We start from the raw sequence: 20,338 nt of genomic DNA on the forward strand, positions 1-20,338 counted from the left end.
TTTGAACTTAGCTAAAGTTTCAAAATAATACAAATGCATTTAATTTGTTTTGGTGCAATTTTAAAAAATGTGTTTCTTTATGTGAATTTTATCAACCTCGCACTCAATTATCAGTTTCTTCTGTCTCACAGTCTCATCTTGTGTGTGAATGTCACAGTGACAGTGGTAAAGTTCCTCAGAGTCAATAGAATTAAAGGCAATAGGTCATATGTATGGATCGATGGAGCCATGAGTGATGTATTTTCAAATGCGGAGTGATGCATTACGTAATAAAAATAGAAAAAATATATATATATTTAGCCCCCTTCATCAAACCCACTTCATCAAAGCGACAGCTGATGGAATTACGATATAATTTTCTAATTTTGCCATGACAGTGTTTGCAACTTTTTGTGCTTGTGAAAAGAAAATAAGGTAATTGTATTCACTGGGTTATATGTACACACTGTAACTTTTCAGTCAAAAGTAACTTCATATCCATGGGGGATGTCATATCCAAGGGCGGCATACATGTGTGATACTTTCGCAAGTCACAACACATCCACAAAAGGTCAAGAGTACTTTTGGAATGCAGCTCTTGCACGTGGAGAGAGCAACCTTGGGCAGTGGATACAAAGGTTACATCGACTCTCATTGCCATAGATGCTAACAGATGGACATGTTGACAAACTCCCTTCACACAGAATATGTTTCTGTATGGGGCCAAAAAGCCATCTGTCTTGGAACTCACTAGTTTCCAAACCTTTAACCATGTGAAATGTATGAGAGTGGGTGAGGTATCGATAGTGTAATCTGTGTTTTTTGGCCCACTGCCTTGTCCTTCGATTTCCCATCAATTAAAAGTGTCCACTACTTGACTTGACCAATCGTTGTAATCCAGGGGTCAATTCTGTTGATACAGGATAGCTAAATAGAAAAAAAACTCTATCTTTACTTTGTTAGTACAGTTGGTAGAAAAATAGATGGCCCTTTGGAGCATTATGTAAATATGTAACTGCAAATCGGATTGGATATGTAGTAACCAGGCATTAGATTAAAGTGTCAATCTGCAGTACAAATAACAGCCACTGATTTGGTAATTATCTGAAGAATGGGGCTGGAGAATGTAACCACTCTCAAATGTATAGACAGAGCTATGGATGAAAAATTATTGTTTTAACCATGTTTTAAAGCTTATTAGTGTTTGTTTACAAGTACATTGTTTACAACGATAGGTCAAGTGAAATTGTGTGCACTTTCATTTGGAGTATAAAAAGCTTATATTTTCAGTTTATATGGGGTATGACAGTTAAACTAAGCACATGAGACATTTATAAGCTATATTCTTCAAGATTCTAAGGGTATAAATCATTAATTTAAAAGTATATATCATACATTTATATCATTAATTTAATTTAACATCATCCTTCCCTCTTTGAATAACCACATTCTCATACACATACAAACCCATACATTGTGATAAACACACAGCTCATGCACAATTCTGATGATTACTTATTAATATTGAAACAATAACCAAAAGTATTAAACACAGCAATCCAGTTCTGTGTGAAAATGACAAATATTACTCTATTCCTTTGTTTCATAGGCTATTTCAAACGATAAGAAAATGAAGTCTAATATATATTCCTATGGTTTATTGTTTCAGTCCCTGTTGTATGCGAACACTTGAATGATCTGTCATGTCAGATATCTGCTTTAGAAAACGAGCGAATGGTATTGCTTTATAGGGTCACTAACATTTACTGTAGCTGTGTTGGATTTGAATATAAACATTGCTTTACTCATTTAAAAAACTCAATTGATACAACGTGAAAAATTCAGCAGCATGCGCGCTGTTTTTTTTGCCTGGACAGTTGCGCCGCAAAGGTTGAACAAGCAGTTTGCCTCCCAAGTTCACATATCCGTTTTATGCCAATATTTTATCAAAACAAGTGCTATGTTCCGATGGTTCCAAACCCACGTTTTATATGGGTAACTAATCTAATCCATTTGTAATGGATTTATTATCGTCACAGAAATCAAGAGATAACCATTTATTGTCTGCAGAACGTTTACGCAGAGCGGGAGAGCTAATCCTACATGGGTTAGTTGCTCGACTAGCCGGCCATCAAGTGGCTTGATAGAGTAATGCAGGTGTGTGCGCGTGTGTGGAAAGCATCTGATCTGGAACGCTGTCTTTTCCCGCGCCCACCTTCTCTCTCCCCTCTCGTCTGCGCGCTCCGACCCGCTCGCTCTCCAGCCATCGCCAGGAGCAGTGTGTGGTAGGCTACAGTTTAACAGCAGCAGCGCTGGCTTTCTAAAGAAAGCTTAGCTCTCACTTTTCTGTCTGTCTTATTACCGCTCTCATTGTCTCTTGCGACAGCGGGAACGGAGCAGCCACCTACTCTCCTCCTCACCATTTAGTATGAGTAGTATTATTATTTTTGCTGCACACAGATGTATATTTTAGCACTTTTTTTGGAGGGGGGAACCCCGCTTCTAACGGAATTTGTTGTGGCTGTTTTGGTGTCTTCTCTCTTTCAGTTCACTTGGGGCCTGTATTTGGAATAAGAAAGCATTGCTGTTTCTGACTGGAGAGAAGGAAGATAAAACTCATCTGGATTTCCTAAGGAATTTTATCTGGATGCTTTGGTAAGTGATAATTTGCGTCGCATACAAGTACTTCAGGGCAGGCTATCACACTATGTCGTTATCAATTGATAAATGTCTGTTTGTCGAGTGTACAATTACATCACTTACTTATCATTCTCCTTTTTGTCATTTAAATACAGTTACCGAGGCTTTTGAATTCATCAGCCGGGGTACATAGTAAGTAGAATTTAGACTTTTCCTCGCATTGTTTTTTTGCAGAGATGTTGCCTACTTTTATAACTGGCGGGTTTATGAATTGTGTAAGCTATTTTAATTGCAAGTTATGTAGGCCTATTGTGACCTGATATTATTGACATGCCATGGCATAGGCACACAAAGCGCACATTTCAGCTCATCATGGAAGTGCGATGTCGGATGCTTTTTAGACGAGCACTTGTTCACTATGCTCTTATATTATACGGTCGAAGTTATGTTATCTGTTCATAATCATATATATTCGGCTACCTACACTCTCCACCAATTGCCAAAATGCCAGCACTTCCCTTTTCAATATGTCATCTCTGCCTTACAGTTACTTATCTTAGCCTAGACTACTTGTCTTCAAAAGAGAAGGCAGAGGTGGTCCTTGTATGCCTATTTGTTGTCCGCATGCTCAATGGTAGCGATGCTGTGTTGCCCCCCTTTTTTAAGATGCAAAATATGCCTATCGCTGTGAAGTTGCGGGACATGTGTGGAAACTTCTCTTGAAATGGGCTGCTGTATGTGTTAGGGAAGTATATTTGGAGGAGGTGGGGTGTGTAGGCTATGTATGTGCAAATTGAATCACTTGGGAGTGTTAAGTTATTCCAGTGGTGTGTGTGTGTGTGCGCGCGCGTGCTTTCGCATGTGTGTGCATGCGTGTGCACACGCAATGAGGTGTGTGGATGGATGGGTGGTGGCTGGCTGACTGACTGAGTTTGCTGGTTCTCGCTCCTCTCCTTTTGACAGACAATGTACATGTCAGCTCTTATTGTTGAATCACTGCTGATGCATATGAAGAGGCTTGCCCACTGCTGCACTGAGAGGGGGCATGTTTGTTTTCACTCAATCAATGTCATGTGAATCTGCACTGTTCTGATTTTGTACATTCTGTGTTGCATTCTTTCTGGTGGATAGAGTTGAGTGGGTTAACCCACATAATTGTTTCTCAATTTTACTCAGATTAAAACAGTGTCATATGCAATGGCAGTGTATCAAATAAAAAGTAAACAAATTAAATGCCCTGATGAAACCGCTGTTGACAGGGGCAGACTGGGACAAGAAATTGGCCCCGGAATCTCTAACACACTGATCCATTTCTTTCCTCGAGGCCCCCACACCAGCCCATTTTTTTCCCTTGACGTTCCCATTATTAGCCAGAGAATGGTCATTTTGCACACAAAAAAACTAGTTAGACACCCACAAGCAGACTGGCCATCTGGCATTTCGGGGCAAATGCTAGATGCCAGATGGCCAGTCCGCTTGTGGCTGTTGGGCTTAACCATTGAAACCCTTGGATGGGGATGCTAAAACCACCTTTTGGTTAATACTGTGCTTCCTATACACCTAAGAGAGGCAGTTAGATGTGAAAGAAGGCAATGGAAAGTCATACAGCTCTCTGCTGTACTGCAGAGTGACACAGGGTTATTTGAGAATGACCGCAAATACAATGTGATAGCCTTATTGGCATCCCTGTCCCTGGGAGATGGAGGGAGGATAGTGTTGCCCATCAATATGGACTACATGGAGTCAAGCATGATATATGCAAAATAACATGCAGGCAAGGACATATTGTCAACTGTGAATGTACTATCTATCTATCTGCTTAGCTGGGCTTCAGAATGGTGAAAAAAAATCTAGTAAACTGGTAAATTGTTGGAATCATGGAAATATAATGATTATTCTAATTATATAGTTGGAATGCATATAACAATAAATTAAAAAGCCAGGGAGGAATTATTGTGACAGTGTAGGAACCAAAGTGTTGTTCAGTGTTTCCCAGGGGACCCTAATTAGATGTTACATTACTTGTTTTCTATTGCTTCATGTAGCTAGCTAGCGCTATCTAACATGTTCATGTTTTGCCTATTCCTCTCTGATTTAGAAGATACCGTTGCACAAACAACATGCCTATGTCTACACCAGCACTGGTGGTGAAGGTGGGCAACATTCCCTCTTCGACCTTACATCTGATTCTCAACACAGGGACCCCCACAAGGGTGCATCCGAAAAATGAATTTTTACCCCTTTTTCATGGTATCCAACTTTTTAGTTGCTACAACTCCTGTAAGTGCTTGGGAGAGACGAAGGTTGAAAGTCATGCGTCATCTGATGCACAACCCAACCAAGCCGCACTGCTTCTTAACACAGTGCCAGCCAACCCGGAAGCCAGCCGCACCAATGTGTTGGAGGAAACACCATGCACCTGGCAACCTTGGTTAACGCACACTGCGCCCGGCCCGCCCCAGGTGCGCGATGAGACAAGGATTTCCCTACCGGACAAATCCTCCCTAACCCAGACGACACTAGGCCAATTGTGCATCACCCCACGGACCTCCCGGTCACAATAGAGCCTGGGCACGAACCCAGAGTCTCTGGTGGCACAGCTGGCACTGCAGCACCCTTAACCACTGCGCCACCTGGGAGGCCTTGTTTTCTGTTCTTATGGGTATCTACAACTTCAAGTAGTATATACAGGCCTCATTGAAGTACAGTAAAACTCCCTGTACTGTATACCATGTGCACACCAATGGTTTACCTGGACATATTGGTACCGCAGCTCTTTCACTCTGTCACTATTCCTCTCAAATGGCACCTTGTACTGTTGTTTCATAGTAATTAGATTTTTTTTCCCAAAACTCTGTCTATAGTGGAAATGCTGACAGAATTTATATTTGCGAAGATATTGATGTCATTTATGATTGCACTTTGGATCTCTCTTAGTCTGATGGAATTGTTGGCTTTATATTCCGCATACATATCTTATGGTACATTGTGATTTTTAGATTTGCATATAGCTTTACAATAGTTGCAGTATTGTTGTGAATGAAATGCTGTCACAAAAGTAAAGAACGAGTACATGTTTACCTGTTTTCCCTACGGAATGTTTGCACAATTGATGACACTGTGGACCTGTTTTACATTAGGCTGTACTCTCCGACCAGCCTCTTCCATTGTAAGACCATGGTTCATGACATGGTCCACCCTTGTGGCTCTGATTTCATCAGGGACTCTTATTATTTGCCTTCGACCTCTTTCTCTATTATGTCTTCCCCTAACACCACCACCATTCTTACACATCTTCTTATTTCTCTTCCACGAGCATGTAGCTGCTGTTCAGGTTTGTGATGTTCCTCCATGTTCATAAATGGTAGTATTGTGCTGTGGGCAAGCTTCATATACAGTGCCTTGCGAAAGTATTCGGCCCCCTTGAACTTTGCGACCTTTTGCCACATTTCAGGCTTCAAACATAAAGATATAAAACTGTATTTTTTTGTGAAGAATCAACAACAAGTGGGACACAATCATGAAGTGGAACGACATTTATTGGATATTTCAAACTTTTTTAACAAATCAAAAACTGACAAATTGGGCGTGCAAAATTATTCAGCCCCTTTACTTTCAGTGCAGCAAACTCTCTCCAGAAGTTCAGTGAGGATCTCTGAATGATCCAATGTTGACCTAAATGACTAATGATGATAAATACAATCCACCTGTGTGTAATCAAGTCTCCGTATAAATGCATCTGCACTGTGATAGTCTCAGAGGTCCGTTAAAAGCGCAGAGAGCATCATGAAGAACAAGGAACACACCAGGCAGGTCCGAGATACTGTTGTGAAGAAGTTTAAAGCCGGATTTGGATACAAAAAGATTTCCCAAGCTTTAAACATCCCAAGGAGCACTGTGCAAGCGATAATATTGAAATGGAAGGAGTATCAGACCACTGCAAATCTACCAAGACCTGGCCGTCCCTCTAAACTTTCAGCTCATACAAGGAGAAGACTGATCAGAGATGCAGCCAAGAGGCCCATGATCACTCTGGATGAACTGCAGAGATCTACAGCTGAGGTGGGAGACTCTGTCCATAGGACAACAATCAGTCGTATATTGCACAAATCTGGCCTTTATGGAAGAGTGGCAAGAAGAAAGCCATTTCTTAAAGATATCCATAAAAAGTGTTGTTTAAAGTTTGCCACAAGCCACCTGGGAGACACACCAAACATGTGGAAGAAGGTGCTCTGGTCAGATGAAACCAAAATTGAACTTTTTGGCAACAATGCAAAACGTTATGTTTGGCGTAAAAGCAACACAGCTGAACACACCATCCCGACTGTCAAACATGGTGGTGGCAGCATCATGGTTTGGGCCTGCTTTTCTTCAGCAGGGACAGGGAAGATGGTTAAAATTGATGGGAAGATGGATGGAGCCAAATACAGGACCATTCTGGAAGAAAACCTGATGGAGTCTGCAAAAGACCTGAGACTGGGACGGAGATTTGTCTTCCAACAAGACAATGATCCAAAACATAAAGCAAAATCTACAATGGAATGGTTCAAAAATAAACATATCCAGGTGTTAGAATGGCCAAGTCAAAGTCCAGACCTAAATCCAATCGAGAATCTGTGGAAAGAACTGAAAACTGCTATTCACAAATGCTCTCCATCCAACCTCACTGAGCTCGAGCTGTTTTGCAAGGAGGAATGGGAAAAAATTTCAGTCTCTCGATGTGCAAAACTGATAGACATACCCCAAGCGACTTACAGCTGTAATCGCAGCAAAAGGTGGCGCTACAAAGTATTAACCTAAGGGGGCTGAATAATTTTGCACGCCCAATTTTTCAGTTTTTGATTTGTTAAAAAAGTTTGAAATATCCAATAAATGTCGTTCCACTTCATGATTGTGTCCCACTTGTTGTTGATTCTTCACAAAAAAATACAGTTTTAAATGTGGCAAAAGGTCGCAAAGTTCAAGGGGGCCGAATACTTTCGCAAGGCACTGTATATGCTTCCAAACTTGATTGGTTGATTGGTAAGATTGTGATTCCTATTTCATTACTATGTCAGCTGGCAGGTAATTTGCCAATTTAGCAGACATCACAAACATCCCATGTCATAGATATTTATGGAGTATACATGTATGTCTGACTGATTTTGATAATTGAATGGATAATTTTGCACGTGATGCCTCACACGATCAAAGAATGTTTAGAAGTTGCGAAGAGTATGACAGTTTCACTGGGAATCAACTCATCAGTTTTATCAGCATGTAGTTATTGGGCAAATTGTAGACAATTGTACTTCCTCTTTTTCACACGTGCCAAAACTAGAGGTCGACCGATTATGGTTTTTCAACGCCGATACCGATTATCGGGGACCAAAAAAGCCGATACCGATTAATCGGCCGATTTAAAAAAACATGTATTTGTAATAATGACAATTACAACAATACTGAATGAACACTTATTTTAACTTAATATAATACATCAATAAAATCAATTTAGCCTCAAATAAATAATGAAACATGTTCAATTTGGTTTAAATAATGCAAAAACAAAGTGTTGGAGAAGAAAGTAAAAGTGCAATATGTGCAATGTAAGAAAGCTAATGTTTAAGTTCCTTGCTCAGAACATGAGAACATATGAAAGCTGGTGGTTCCTTTTAACATGAGTCTTCAATATTCCCAGGTAAGAAGTTTTAGGTTGTAGTTATTATAGGACTATTTCCCTCTATACCATTTGTATTTCATTAACCTTTGACTATTGGATGTTCTTATAGGCACTTTAGTATTGCCAGTGTAACAGTATAGCGTCCGTCCCTCTCCTCGCTCCTCCCTGGGCTCGAACCAGGAACACAACGACAAAAGCCACCCTCGAAGCAGCATTACCCATGAAGAGCAAGGGAAACAACCACCCCAAGCCTCAGAGCGAGTGACGTTTGAAAAGCTATTAACGCGCGCTAACTAGCCAGCCATTTCACTTCGGTTACACTAGCCTCATCTCGGGAGTTGATAAGCTTGAAGTCATAAACAGCGCAATGCTTGACGCACAACGAAGAACTGCTGGCAAAACGCACGAAAGTACTGTTTGAATGAATGTTTACGCACCTGCTTCTGCCTACCACTGCTCAGTCAGATACTTAGATACTTGTATGCTCAGTCACATTATACGTTGCAGGACACGCTAGATAATATCTAGTAATATCATCAACCATGTGTAGTTAACTAGTGATTATGATTGATTGATTGTTTTTTATAAGATAAGTTTAATGCTAGCTAGCAAATTACCATGGTTTACTGCATTCGCGTAACAGGCAGTCAGTCTCCTTGTGGAGTGCAACGAGTGCAACGGTCGTTATTGCGTTGGACTAGTTAACTTTTAAGGTTGCAAGACTGGATCCCCCGAGCTGACAAGGTGAAAATCTGTCGTTCTGCCCCTGAACGAGGCAGTTAACCCACCGTTCCTAGGACGTGATTGAAAATAAGAATGTGTTCTTAACTGACTTGCCTAGTTAAATAAAGATTAAATAAAGGTGTAAAAAAATAAAATAAAAATTTGGCAAAATCGGTGTCCAAAAATACCGATTTCCAATTGTTATGAAAACTTGAAATCAGCCCTAATTAATCGGCCATTCCGATTAATCGGTCGACCTCTAGCCAAAACACTTGCAATTTGCTTAAATGAATAAGAAATTAAAATCTGGTGTGAACAAGAAACTAATTATTCAGAGATTTTACTGTATTGTTTTGAAAAAAATAATTATCTTTCGAGAATTGAGCCAAAGCGATTGAGAAAAACTGTAAGAAACAAAGTATAAATCCGCATTGTTGTCACCAACATCTTTTTGCATCTGACCACGCAGACAGAGTGAATGGCATGGCAAGTGCTTGTGACAACTGCTCTCCTTGAGTGACAGTGGGCAGGGCTTGGTGTGGAAAGCGCATGGGGAAGCAGCATGCAAGAGGAGAGGGAGAGAGACGACTCAAGTAACAAACAGTGTCAACTATGCAACTGACATTACATGCGCCAGAGTTGCATATCACATTTAACAAACCAAACATTGAAATACCGTTATAGAAGGTAAAGGAAAAACCCAAACAGGTCTGTGCATCAATACCGGTATATAGTCAAATACGGTATAGCACCCAGCCTTAGTCAAGCATGTCTTGATAGTTGCATTGAAGTCGTCTCATCTTTGACCTTGTTTGATTGAGGAAAGTCAACTGTTCCTTTTAGCAGCATGGCAAGATCACACACATGATTGACGTCTGCAACCAAGTGTCGACGTTCACTCACTACCAGAAACGATGTTTCACACACATTTCCTTACACATCTACAGTATACAGCTACAGTATATTATGTAAGATAAAAAGACAAAGCAATGACTTCGAAAGCAAGCAAGAGAACATTGAGGGCTATTTCATCATGCATGCACCAGTCAATTTCCAGCAATATAGTAGTTTCGCTTGTGGAAACGTGCTAACAAGAACAGGAGTGTCTTACTGCCCGTGGCAACAGAGAAAAATACATAAATCCCTCACAGCAATTGGAAAACAAATTGGCATTGCAGCATATAAAGTATACACCATTACTATCTCAGCTATCCCTTCCAGGTTGAATTGCAATTTGGCTGAAGCATTCATGAGACTAGACCTTTACAAGATGTAAGGGAAAGGTCAGTTTTCCCAGAGAAAGGCGATTCTCAACTTTCTTTCACTCTGTGAAATTTTTAGTAGAACGCTTTTAAGGATTAGTCCCAGGTAAGTATTTTTCCTACCATCCATTCCAGGCTCCTGCAGTCCCATTTCATAAATTGCACATCATTCAACAATTTTCTGTCATCTTCGCCCTGAGTGCTACTCCCTGAATCTATTAGCTGGCCGTGCATCCGTCATTGTTGGAGGGGGCTTTAAGCAACAAGACAGAAGGAACGCTCTTGCCCATGTGCTTGCTGAGAGGTGTGCAGTACATTAAAGTGGACCTCGATCATAAGCCCGCTGCTGGCGGACGAGCGTTTACTCCACATTTCTGCAAGGCTCTTCCCCCGCTTAATTATCCTTCAACACCGATAGCTCAACTGTGTCGAGAGAGAAGCAAGCTATAATTATGTTTTATGAAATTCTTCCAGGTGACATAATCGGGCCATGGCTAAGTAATAGCTGAGGTCACAACAGCAGCAAATAAACAAGTGTCACACTCTAATTTTACTGGTAATCGACTTTAGTATGTAAATGTTTGTTTCCATGCTGAGGCAATTGTCTGAATTCACTAACGAGCAGGAAAGTGGAAGGATATGGATAATGAAATTGCCCATATTCCCAGCCACTGATAGCAGACATGATCTACAGTAGAATCATGGCATTGACTCCACAATTACTGTACAGGCATATGGAAGGTACCACATCCGGTACTGCTATGATGTCCTCATATTGTCATCTACATACTGTAACTAACACGCCTTGATTATAAGCCCATTTGTTATGACACATCAGATGCCCAACTCCTAGGGGACGTTTTATAATGAGGATGTACTGACAGATAATTAGATACACCTTGCGTCGGCTCTTTCAGGAAATGTTGATTCATCCTAAAATGAAATGTTTCTCTCTGCTAACATAAAAGAGATCTCTCCCTCTGTCACATCACCTTGTCTTTCACGGTGGTAACATTTTTATATATTTATCCATCCGCTTCTAACACTTTTAGATGTGGCGTGTTTTCATTCGGGGGCTGACGTCCTCTCAGCCACTGTTTCCCATCACCTGAAGAGTGGCTTCTGGCTTTAAAATGGGACAAAAAATATGTGGCCCCCCTGGTGTTGGCTCTCGGAGGCCCCTGAGCCCATTGACTCCTCAGACGGGCTCATATCACAGGGTGTTACCATTTTATGGCTAGTGGTACAACTGCTCCCAGACTTGGCAGCTGTTTTAGCCGGCCGTGTTAGTGCATTGAGAAGCTTGGGTTGCCTGTGTGTGTGTTTGTTTCGAATGGTTGGTTGTGGTGGAGGGGCCATGTTGATTTACAGCCTGAGCCCTCGTTCTGATTCTTCAATACATACATCAGCTGTCTGGAGATGTATCGTTTGATGGATGCACATGCATGTAATCAACCATTTCGTGAACATACTGCATACAGTACACTGTGCATGATCAATTGAATTCACACACAGGCCAAAAGACTTGCAGGCAGACACAAATATAACTCATTTTTTCTCTGGTGATGATTGAAAAAACTGCGTGAAATGAAACCCCTCACCTACAGTACATGTCTGCCCAAACGCTTATTTATCAGTCGCTTGGCGCTGCTCATAAATCAAACGTTTATTAAGTTGTTAAACGACTACTTCTGCCTATCGCAAGTGACATCAGTGCCATTAAGTCTGATGTATACGACACGCTAGGAGGGAACATGAGCTATTGCCGATGCTCCTTGCATTATTCAATTAAACAACTTGATACTTAATGACTTTTGTTAAGCCCACTTTCCCTTTATTTCCTCTCTTCTTCAACCCTCCCTCCCTCCATTCCTCGGTAGCGTTGCTCTCATGAAATTTAGAAGAGCAGGGATTGATTGCAGGGATGAAACACAGGGGAGTGAGGGAAACACTGCAGCGGATCTATGTTGTTGAGGATCAATTCTTGCCTTTGCATACTGTAGAGACTTATACCACCAGACTTAAGCTTTATTCGTTACTCGGCCTGAAGTAAGGCTAGGAAACACTGTTTACTTCCATGCATCCAAGCGTGTCAAAGGCAATAACGTGTACAGCTTAACCCAGGGCATAGCATCATTTATTTGTTTGGACTCTGTCTATATCCAGTTGCCTATTACATTCAAAGCAAATCAGGGATCATCAACTAGATTGAGCCGCGGGATGATTTTTTCTTGAGCGGATGGTCAGAAGGCCAGAACATAATTACAAATAATTTGTAGACTGCAAATTGACCGCAAAAAGCCCAAAAATATATAATATAGGACTAAAACATAATAGTTTCAAACATTGCTTACATTTGTATATGATCACATATATCTCTATTATGCGTGGGAATACTTTGGAACAGATTTCTAACATTAAAATCACTTGGAGACGATTTGCTGGTGTTTTTACAAAAAAAAAGAATCTGGAACTCTGCCGTAGGGTTTATTAGAAAATGTAAGTAAGAAGCAAGTGTAGTTGAACTCTCCAGTAGGTAATTTTTGTGGAAAATATATCTTGGCTTTCCTGAAGGAAATGTTGTGGCTGTGTGCACTGCTCAGCACACTTTGAGCCCTGCTGAAGTGACCAGTCTTTTGAATTGGTATTGTACTTTTACCTTGTTACATCATTTCACTGGAAGGCAAGTAGTGCCTCCAACCCAGGCTCAGCCAAGCATTCTTAAAAAAAAGATTCACCTCAACTGAGAACTGTGGTGGATATGTTTCCCCTCCTGTAGCGGACTTTGCTTTTGCCTGAAGGACACCAGCAGCAATCTTGTGTTCACCTTTCTGTCAAACCTGACAGGATCTCGCAAAAAAACACAAAAACTGATGGAAAGAGAAAAGACAAGAAAAGGGGGACTTGGGAGCCTTGAGCATCACCATGTTGTCAGAATCTAGCCTATGTGTGGTTGGTTTGAGAACTGTGCTAATTAGCGCCAAATGTTACCTTGATAGATCATGGCCACATGCTGCTGTATTAGGTGCTAGCATGGCTAATGATTTTTCCTAAGGGCAAATGTCAACCCCATCATATATTTGGACCTTCTTTGTGGTCTGCATGTAGAGTACGACACCAGATTTCTTTTCATGCTCCTCTGAAGGGATTATTTTGCTCCTAGCCGCTCTGAAGGTTTTCAAACGGGAGCGATATGTTGAGTGTTAGCATTTTGTAATCTGTGAGGAACCGAGCAGGAGAAAGAAAGTGAGAGGGTTTAAAAGGAAAGAATATTGCAGGCGTGCCGAAGCCAGGACACTCTGCACAGCTCCATGAAAGCTATGATGCCTTATTGATGTCACTTGTTAAATCCACTTCAATCAGTGTAGATGAAGGGGAGGAGACAGGTTAAAGAAGGATGTTTAAGCCTTGAGACAATTGAGACATATATTGTGTATGTGTGCCATTCAGAGCGTGAATGGGCAAGGCAAAATATTTTGAATGGTGTATGGTAGTAGGTGACCGATTTGTGTCAAGAACTGCAATGCTGCTGTGTTTTTCACCCTCAACAGTTTCCTGTGTGTATCAAGAATGGTCCACCATCCAAAGGACATCCAGCCAACTTGACACAACCATTGGAGTCAACATGGTACAGCATCCCTGTGGAATGCTTTCAACACCTTGTAGAGTCCATGTCCCAATGAATTTAGTCTGTTCTGAAGGCAAAACTCAATATTAGGAAGGTGTTCTTAATGTTTTGTATACTCAGTTTTTTTTCCCTTATAGTCTAGAATGACTAGCCTGCTGATACAGGTTTTGTTGGAGATGGGGTTAATTACATTTAAATTCAGCCAATTAAAAAAGGATTTGAATTTCTATTCCACTTCAATAATGGAAAAAGTTCCATTTATTTTCAATGAGAGCTTTGGAATTGTTACATTGTTGGTGGAATTGATATGATCCTAACTCTGGTATTGACCTTTCTTCCCTATCTGCTCTGTCCCTGCTCTGTCGTATCAAGTCCTTTCAGATCAATGACCAGGAATGAGAGGGGATGGGGAAAGGATGGTATAGGAAGAGTATTGGGACGTAGCTGTTGTGCTTGCTTACCTCTCCCTACCAGCAGCCTCTGGGCTCTCAGAGCTCTGCTCTAATTAGGCCTCAGTCATTTCACCCTCTTACTTCACGGCTGATACTACAGGGAAGTTGTCGGCATACCAGGGCATGCTAGCATTTCTTACTGACACCATGAGGGGTACATTTGGTCTTTGTTACAGAATATGTGTGCGGATATGTTGTAGAATAAGTATGGTGGTTTTGTGGTCAGACAACTGTGTGAGAGGCTGCTGCAGTGTACTGTACTTATACAAGTGATTTTGGTTTTAAAGGAACGAGGAGATTGATGTTTTTGAATGTTTTCATAGGTATTTGCATGATACATTTATTGTTAGTTTAGGAACTGATGATTTTGCATATTGTTTATTAGGCAATATGTATTCTGCTGAAACCACATAATTGCTTTAATTAAACCTTACAACGATTAACCTTAATACTGTTGCTAAATTAGATAAATGTAATAATTTTGTGACGTTAGCAGTTTCTTATAAGACAATGACTGTTCCACTTAGAATATATTTTTGTTATTAAAATCTCATCACTTTTTCAAGATAAACATTTTGAATGCGTTTTAATCTTGGTTATATTGTTATTTCTATATACGTTTGTTGCACTTTACTAAAATCGCAAGAGTTCTTCAATTCTGCTCATAGCACAAATGGCCAATTTGGCATTTAAAATGTATATGGATTTCCAGGAGAGAAAATGTCCTTGTTCCGTGTGGCTCAGTTGGTAGAGCATGACGCTTCAAATGCCAGCGTTGTGAATTTGATTCTCGGGGGGGAAAGTATGAAAATGTATGTACCTACTACTGTAAATCGCTCTGGATAAGCACGTCCACTAAATTACATAAATGTAAAAGATAATCCTGAGAAAATGACATAATTGAAAAAGATGTTTGAAGGGGATGCGTATTTCACTGAATGGGACTCAGCAATGTAAATACAGCGGTTGTGGGCGTATCGCTGCCCATGGATTCCACTGGGCCTTAGGGTTCTTTGTCTTTGATTGCTTCGAAAAGAGGACAGTTTTTGATCATGCCCTACCTCGGACATAATGAACGACAGTTCAGAAAAAGGGAGAGTATAATCTGTACAGACAAATAAGCACAGGAGAGTAACCCAGCTGTCATACCACCCTGCATCCCATTGCTGGCTTGCCTCTAAGGCTAAGCAGGGTAGAGACTGGTCGATCCTTGAATGGGAGACCAGATGCTGCTGGAAGTGGTCTTCGAGGGCTAGTAGGGGCTCTCTTCCTTCTGGTCTCAGAGAGACATCAATGCCCCAGGGTTATGAGTGCAGGTGCTAGCTCTGGTGTCCTGGCTAAATCCCCCACCTGGCCTCTCATACTATCTCGGCCACCTAATCATCCCCAGCTTCCATTTGCTCATTCAACCCCTATCCTCCCATGTAACTTCCCCAGGTCTTTCCAGTAAAGGATAATTCTGTAAACTTACCTGGTAAAATGAGGATTTCAGATTGAAAAAAAAAATAAAATGTGTTAGAACCAATTACACTGAACCTCTTTGAGCTCTCTCTCCTCCCTCTCCCTTAACAGCATCGTACCAGTAGGTGATCGTCATCGGCGACCAGTGACGAAAACGGTAAATTCAGTTTGACAGATAGGGCTTGTCTCACACTGAGGGAAATTGAAAAGGGTTATCATAGCAGAAGGCCTAAATGTCAATGCTGGGCTACAGAGCTGCCAGGATGAATGAAGTGCAGGACATACACTGAACAAAAATCTAAAAGCAACATATAAAGTGTCAGTCTGATGTTTCAATAGCGAGCTAACATAAAAGATCCCAGACATTTTCCATACGCACAAATAGATTATGTATCTTAGTGTAGATCATCGATCCATCTGACAAGTGTGGCATATCAAGAAGCTGACTAAACAGCATGATCATTACACAGGTGCACCTTGCACTGTGGACAGTAAAAGGCCACTATAAAATGTTCAGTTTTGTCACACAACACAATGCCACAGATGTCTCAAGTTTTGAGGGAGTGTGCAATTGTTATTCTGACTGCAGGAATGTCCACAAGAGCTGTTGCCAGATAGTTTTTTGTTAATTTCTCTACCATAAGCTGCCTCCAACATTGTTTTAGAGAATTTGGCAGGCAATAGCTGCAGAAAAAGAACACAATTGCATTTTATCAATGGCAATTTGAATGCATAGAGATACCGTGATGAGATCTTGAGGCCCATTGCTGTACCATTCATCCGCCACCATTGCCTCATGTTTCAGCATGATAATGCACAGCCCCATGTCACAAGGGTCTGTACACAATTCCTGGAAGCTAAAAATGTTCCAGTTCTTCTATGGCCTGCATACTCAGCAGACATGTCACCCATTAAGCGTGCTTGGGATTTTTATTTATTTAACTATGCTAGTCAGTTAAGAACAAATTCTTATTTACAATGACAGGCTACACCGGCCAAACCTCGATCAATTGTGGACCGCCTTTTGGAACTCCCATTCACAGCAAGTTGTGATACAGCCTGGATTTGAACCAGGGTGTCTGTAGTGACACCTCTAGCACTTAGATGCAGTGCCTTAGGCCTCTGTGCCACTCGGGAGCATGCGCTGGATTGATGTGTACTACAGCGTGTTCCAGTTCTCTCCACTATCCAGCCATTAAAGAGGAGTGGGACAACATTCCACAGGCCACAATCAACAGCCTGATTAACTCTGCGAAGGAGATGTGTTGCGCTGCATTAGGCAAATGGTGGTCACACCAGATATTGACTGGTTTTCTGATCCACACCCCTACCTTTTTTTAAGGTATCTGTGACCAACAGATGCTTATCTCTATTACCAGTCATGCGAAATCCATAGATTAGGGCCTAATTAATTGATTTCAATTGACTGATTTCCTTATATGTTCTGTAACTCAGTCAAATCTTTGAAATAGTTTCATGTTGGATTTATATTTTTTTCATTATATTTTAACGTGGACGGTGTCAACTTTAGATGAGTACACTATATCGTAACATAAAATTAAGCGGACTCTGAGACATGAAAATCTAACAGAAAAATAAAATAATTAAACAGGAAAAAAATATGTCCATCTAGTTCAGGAGTTTTACAAGGAAATGGACAGACATACCATAAGTATTTTCACAATGAAAAAAGCTAAACTTGGCAATTTCACTGCGTATACAGAGCTGAGTAGTTAGAATGACTTGTGATCATTGACAATGAGATGATTTAACGTAATCATAAACAGTCTGGGCTTTGTGCTTCGGATGTCTCACAATCTGGACGGGCTCCTGTGCGTACAATTCACTCAATCCCACACACGCATGCACGCACACACGCATGCACGCGCACACACACACACACACACACACACACACACACACACACACACACACACACACACACACACACACACACACACACTCTCTCATCTCCCCTCTGCTGGGCGGTTGGCTCTGGGCGCCCAGCAGATCTGGCGGCATCATGAGTGAATAACAATGAGGGCTTTGGGGGATCAGTTCCCCAGGAAAGCTCCATACTTGGAAGGGTTTACGCAAGTCCCAACTTCATGAGGACTGTGCCGCCTTAAGAGGACAAACAAATGGTACCGAGGAGTTCCGACTCGCCAAAGGGGATCGCATCTGTTCACGGGCTCTCTGTTTTCACTCACACACATTCCCTGTGCTCCTACACACAAACCTGGGATATGTGTGCTGGATCTCACATGTGCCCATGCATGCCAGGCATGTGTTTTTATGCTGCGTCACGCCGTCACTCACTTTTCCCTTCCATTTCTGAAGATGATTATTTATTTCATGTGATTAGTGATTCACATACGCCTATCCATTGTGAGCTGGTTCTACTCTTTTTGGCAATTTATTTGTGGTGGAAAACTGAACGGGTCGAGCATAACACATCAACCGTTACCCAGAGATATTGGGGCTACATTTTTTTATTTAACTAGGCAAGTCAGTTAAGAACAAATTGTTATTTACAATGACAGCCTACCGGGGAACAGTTGGTTAATTGCCTTGTTCAGGGGTAGAACGACAGATTTTTTACCTTGTCAGCTCGGGTATTCGTTCCAGCAACCTTTCGGTTACTGGCCCAACGCTCTAACCTATTATGATTTATAGCTGATTTAAGAGGAAGTCGTCAATTTTGTTACAGTCAACTCTGTTACTTTATTTGGAGCTTAATAGGCACTTACTATAGTTAGATTTGATTTAACCTCTTGTGAAAACATGTTTTTTTATAAAGTTGAAAATGTGCTCTTTATAACATACAGTGCCTTGCGAAAGTATTCGGCTCCCTTGAACTTTGCGACCTTTTGCCACATTTCAGGCTTCAAACATAAAGATATAAAACTGTATTTTTTTGTGAAGAATCAACAACAAGTGGGACACAATCATGAAGTGGAACGACATTTATTGGATATTTCAAACTTTTCTAACAAATCAAAAACTGAAAAATTGGGCGTGCAAAATTATTCAGCCCCTTTACTTTCAGTGCAGCAAACTCTCTCCAGAAGTTCAGTGAGGATCTCTGAATGATCCAATGTTGACCTAAATGACTAATGATGATAAATACAATCCACCTGTGTGTAATCAAGTCTCCGCATAAATACACCTGCACTGTGATAGTCTCAGAGGTCCGTTAAAAGCGCAGAGAGCATCATGAAGAACAAGGAACACACCAGGCAGGTCCGAGATACTGTTGTGAAGAAGTTTAAAGCCGGATTTGGATACAAAAACATTTCCCAAGCTTTAAACATCCCAAGGAGCACTGTGCAAGCGATAATATTGAAATGGAAGGAGTATCAGACCACTGCAAATCTACCAAGACCTGGCCGTCCCTCTAAACTTTCAGTTCATACAAGGAGAAGACTGATCAGAGATGCAGCCAAGAGGCCCATGGTCACTCTGGATGAACTGCAGAGATCTACAGCTGAGGTGGGAGACTCTGTCCAAAGGACAACAATCAGTCGTATATTGCACAAATCTGGCCTTTATGGAAGAGTGGCAAGAAGAAAGCCATTTCTTAAAGATATCCATAAAAAGTGTTGTTTAAAGTTTGCCACAAGCCACCTGGGAGACACACCAAACATGTGGAAGAAGGTGCTCTGGTCAGATGAAACCAAAATTGAACTTTTTGGCAACAATGAAAAACGTTATGTTTGGCGTAAAAGCAACACAGCTGAACACACCATCCCCACTGTCAAACATGGTGGTGGCTTCATCATGGTTTGGGCCTGCTTTTCTTCAGCAGGGACAGGGAAGATGGTTAAAATTGATGGGAAGATGGATGGAGCCAAATACAGGACCATTCTGGAAGAAAACCTGATGGAGTCTGCAAAAGACCTGAGACTGGGACGGAGATTTGTCTTCCAACAAGACAATGATCCAAAACATAAAGCAAAATCTACAATGGAATGGTTCAATAATAAACATATCCAGGTGTTAGAATGGCCAAGTCAAAGTCCAGACCTGAATCCAATCGAGAATCTGTGGAAAGAACTGAAAACTGCTGTTCACAAATGCTCTCCATCCACCCTCACTGAGCTCGAGCTGTTTTGCAAGGAGGAATGGGAAAAAATTTCAGTCTCTCGATGTGCAAAACTGATAGAGACATACCCCAAGCGACTTACAGCTGTAATCGCAGCAAAAGGTGGCGCTACAAAGTATTAACTTAAGGGGGCTGAATAATTTTGCACGCCCAATTTTTCAGTTTTTGATTTGTTAAAAAAGTTTGAAATATCCAATAAATGTTGTTCCACTTCATGATTGTGTCCCACTTGTTGTTGATTCTTCACAAAAAAATACAGTTTTATATCTTTATGTTTGAAGCCTGAAATGTGGCAAAAGGTCGCAAAGTTCAAGGGGGCCGAATACTTTCGCAAGGCACTGTAATGTTAAAATGAGGTGAAATGGAATTTTTTTTGGACCAGGCTCCATTTCTCAAAAGGCATCGATTTGGTGGATTGACTTTCTTTAA

General features: G+C 41.1%; 1 protein-coding gene across 3 annotated transcripts in view; it reads left to right on the forward strand.

Annotated features, from left to right (window-relative positions):
* Positions 1-2,194: 2,194 nt before the first annotated feature.
* Positions 2,195-20,338, forward strand: part of LOC139416097 (receptor-type tyrosine-protein phosphatase delta-like) — a 602,231-nt gene continuing 584,087 nt past the window's right edge. Inside the window, exons 1-3 of one of the 3 annotated variants that reach the window (XM_071164375.1) lie at positions 2,195-2,264; positions 2,527-2,634; positions 2,775-2,811. The gene's annotated coding sequence lies outside the window, so the exon portion shown is untranslated. Of the gene's footprint in view, positions 2,265-2,341; positions 2,406-2,526; positions 2,635-2,774; positions 2,812-20,338 lie in introns of those variants that run through there. The other 2 variants (XM_071164379.1, XM_071164380.1) reach the window with 2 other exon arrangements.

Source organism: Oncorhynchus clarkii, chromosome 9, assembly GCF_045791955.1.
Source record: "Oncorhynchus clarkii lewisi isolate Uvic-CL-2024 chromosome 9, UVic_Ocla_1.0, whole genome shotgun sequence".
NCBI classification, from domain to species: Eukaryota; Metazoa; Chordata; class Actinopteri; order Salmoniformes; family Salmonidae; genus Oncorhynchus; species Oncorhynchus clarkii.